Source organism: Halyomorpha halys, unplaced genomic scaffold, assembly GCF_000696795.3.
Source record: "Halyomorpha halys isolate HHAL.00 unplaced genomic scaffold, Hhal_1.1 Scaffold171.1, whole genome shotgun sequence".
NCBI classification, from domain to species: Eukaryota; Metazoa; Arthropoda; class Insecta; order Hemiptera; family Pentatomidae; genus Halyomorpha; species Halyomorpha halys.
The window spans coordinates 452,090-456,426 of record NW_027115842.1 but is presented as its reverse complement, the minus strand read 5'-3'; the positions used below and the strand labels follow the sequence as shown (position 1 = coordinate 456,426).

The following is a 4,337-nucleotide window of genomic DNA, read 5'->3' as shown; positions in this document are numbered from 1 at the left end:
TAACGCGGGTAAGGAAAATGGATAAAAGTGGAGAAAGAGTAAAATAAAGAAAGGGGAAAGAAAACAAAAAAAGAATAAAAACGTACGTGTTCGCTGGAAGATCAAACGCCTAATGGATACAGCGCTAATGGCGGTCAAACTCAGAATTAAAAATTTATTTCCCGCTTCTCTCATCACTTCATTTTATTAATTCTATTTTGTAAAATTATTCATTTTATGTATAAAATTATTCTGTTTATACTTTCTTTTTATTTTTTTTATTTTTCTATACTTACTGTGGTTGTTATCTTGTTCTGTTTTTAGCCCTGAAGAAGGCTAGAAACTCTAGTCCAAACGTTGGCACATTAAAATAAGTTAATCGTACTTATTTGTGTTTTTCATTGACCGCACCCCAACCATCTTCTCCTCATTCATCATCCACGGTCAACTATCTCTCATAATTAATTATTTGAGTTTATATATAAAATTGACCATAATAATTTCTAATTATGAAGATGGTCAGGGGTGCGGTCAAAAAGAAAACAAAATGTAGTTAACAACTATTTGTTTGCAGACATTTCGCCCCACTTTATAGAGCTTCATCAGGGCTAAAAAGATACAAAAACAACTTAAAATATTTTTACATAGTAGGATAATAAGATAAAAAAAAGTTAAATTAAGGTAGGATTAAAATTATGTAAATCTAAGTGAAAAGAAAATTATATACAAATGAAAGAAAAGAAGAAATAAAATTGACAACGATAAGAATATTTTTAAAAAAAAATTTAACCTAATAGTTTACATAATTTTTTTCATATTCTTACTATTGTCTATTTTATTTCTTCTTTTCTTTCATTTGTATAATTTTTTCTTTTTACTGATATTTAAATAATTTTAACGATACCTTAATTTACCTTTTTACCTCGTATCTTATTATCTTACCATGTCAAAATATTTTTAGGCCCTGACGAAGCTCTACAAAGTGGGACGAAACATTGGCAAATAAATTGTTGTTAACTATTTTTTGTTTTGAAATTTTAAAATTTAAATTGATTTTTTGTATGAGAAGATAATTGAGGTTGCGGTCAGTGAAGAACACAAAGAAGTAAAAACGTATTTATTAGTGACAACATTTCGGCCAGAATTTCAGGCCTTCATCAGGGCTAAGAACAAAAACAATCTTGTTGGTTATCTAACAACTTGTTGTTGTTTGGTTATCTAATAACCAAAATGATTAAATGGAATTACAGAAAAACAAGAAACATAAAAAGATAACAGATATTTAAGATAACGGATTTTTTTTATAATTCCATTTAATCATTTTGGTTGCTATCTTGTTTTTGTTCTTAGCTCTGATGAAGGTCTGAAATTCTGGCTAAAATATTAGCTCTATTAAATATTTTTTTACTTACTTGTTTTAGTCACTAACCGCATCCCTATCCTAATCATCTTCTCCTCATATGTATAATCAACAGTGAACTATCAGCTTAACATTTTTTTTTAATTACTTAGTAATGATTATGATTTTATTCTTTTTTTTATTTATTTTATTTTATACCAGATCGGCCTGGTATGGGCCTTACATGGTTGATATAACCGTTATATTATATATATATTTTTTAACAGTTGATTATGGGGGTATAGTCTCGTACAAAACTAAAGACACCCCTAACTATATACAATGTTGTTATTAAAAGAAGAACAAAATAAAATAAATAGATAGATAAGAGTAATGCTTCTTAATAAAAGAGGAATGTAAAATTAATAACAAAAAATAATGATATTGGTACACTTAAAGAAAGCAAACAATTACCCTCTAATAGTGAAAAGAAACAAGAATTTGAAAAAGGGACGAGAGAAGAAAATAGAAAAAATAAATAAATAAAAAATAATAATGAATAAATAAAATGAGTAATAATAAAAAGTAAAATTGAGTTAGTGTGACTATGAATTAATTTTATGTTTATTAAAGTTTATAACAGATTGTCCAGCAGCAGTCTGAGCTTCAGTCTTCGGGTTGAGGTTGGGTTTCCCAGGTTGTAGGTCACAGCTCCTTTAACTGTCGGCAACTGGGAGTGGAACTTCATGAACCGTTTCCTGATGAATATAATTAAAAGCACTCATAAATCAAGAAATTATTGTTTAAACTTAATTCAATTGTTGTCATACGCCGGTAAAAAGTCAGAGTTTTCACATTAAAAAATTTAACCTTTAAATTTAAAAATTTAACCTATTTAGGTGGCCAACCGTTTCGAGGCTGAACTTCAGTATTATAAAGCTAGAAATGATTCTTACCATGGTATGGTCAGAAGGATCGACTCTTATTTTGTAAGGTACCTATGGATACCTTGATCTTCGAAAGAGGGAAGATAATTCTTAAAAATATAATTAAATATTTTACAACTAAAAGTAAAATGTATTTTTATATCATGGTTTAGTCTCTTTCAAACTCTTTAGCAAACAAATCTAACATATATGCCAGTAAATTAACTGTTTTACCAATTCGGTCTTTTTCTTCTCCAGAATTAAAAAAATTAGTAATTAGAGACTTTAAAATGTAAATAACATTTGTATAAGATATATATAAAAATGAAATATTAGTTTTCTAATTAATTATAATTAATTATTAAAAGAAAAAATTAATTATTCTTTATTGTCAATTTAGTTAGTTAGTTTTAGTGAATTTATCATATTTTTGAATATGCTCAAACTATGGCAACCTGCCAATAGATGATATCTACAAAGTATATAACTCAATAATGATGGACAAAAATTATTTTTTTTTGACATCTGACAAAACCTTAACTTTTTGAAAATAATAAAATATATTTTTTTTTTTATTTTCATCTGAGATTAGCTTATAATAATTTGTTATTTTAATATCATTCCGTGCATGATATAATGGATATGTTGGAAAATATAGAATAAGCCAAATTTTCTTATAAATATTGGCAGCGGCAGTGAGCCTATATTTATGGTTCTTTAAGAGATAAGATATAAAATGAATTTTATTCTGAGATCCCTTTAGAATAGCATAAATGTACAAATAATAGAAAGCAAATCTAACAAAATGTAAAATAAAGATATAGTGTAATATTGTACTAATTGTCGTAGGGGGTTGTTCGGATTAATTGCCGTAGGAGATGTTCGGATTAATTGCCGTAGGGGGAAAATGGAAAACAAAAATTCAACAATATGAATGTACATAACTATTTTTATGTATTTAATTTTCTTCTAAATATTTTCACATAATTTATTGGAACTTTGACCATTTGAAGTTTTAAAAAATTAATCTTTTTCAAAAAAGTCAGCTTTTTTTTTTCTTTTTTCTGAGACTTCTGCAGAAACTTTTTCCCTGCTTCTTCTTTCAGATATAAGAGAAGGACTTGCTGATAACAAAAAAATAAATGAATTCACCTACCAAATTTGTATTGTACATATTTCTACTATTAATTAAATTAATTATACAGAATCAAATGATTTATACAATAGATATTATGTATATCTAATTCCAACAAAATATAATGAGGTGTAGATAGTTGACCGTAGATTAATTATTGGAGAAGTTTGTCGAGGGGTGCGGTCAGCAAAGAACAACATAAATAAACAAACCCATATTTATTTATTTTATGCCAACGTTTCGACCTGAATTTCAGGTCTTCATCAGAGCTATAGAACAAAAGAGAAAACAACAACATTTAGAGAAACATACAATTGAAAAGGAATAGTATACAAACAAATTTAGAATTATATAAAATATTGAATTGAATTTATCAGTTATCAATTTTTATAATTTATGATTTAATTCAATATTTTATATAATTCTAAATTTGTTTGTTTACTATTCCTTTTCAATTGTATGTTTCTCTAAATGTTGTTGCTATCTCTTTTTGTTCTATAGCCCTAATGAAGACCTGAAATTCAGGTCGAAATGTCGGCATAAAATAAATAAATATGGTTTTGTTTATTTATGTTGTTCTTTGCTGACCGCACCTCCCCTAACAAACTTCTCCAACCAACAAAATATATTATAAACACTCTCATAGGAGTCAGCTTACCCGATATCTAAATTGTAAAAATGTCCACTTTTGATTTCCACGGTGATTACAATAACTTGTTTAATGATCCGAAAGATAAAAATGTTCTTTACACATTTTCTCAAAAAAAGTAACCTTTTTTTTTATGCCAGTTCAGATTATGGAGTGTTCAGAGCAGTGAAGTTTGGATTACGGAGATTACTCTGAAATTTGGTTTATACATGCTATTATGTACCCTTTAGCAATTTAGTTTATACATACTACTATGTTCCCTTTAGCAATTTGGTTTATACATACTATTATGTACCCTTTAGCAATTTG

At 27.2% G+C, this 4,337-nt stretch overlaps 1 protein-coding gene across 1 annotated transcript in view; it reads left to right on the top strand.

Moving 5' to 3' along the window:
• LOC106678999 (proton-coupled zinc antiporter SLC30A2) overlaps positions 1–4,337 on the top strand; it is a 21,984-nt gene that overhangs the window by 4,774 nt on the left and 12,873 nt on the right. The window lies entirely within an intron of this gene.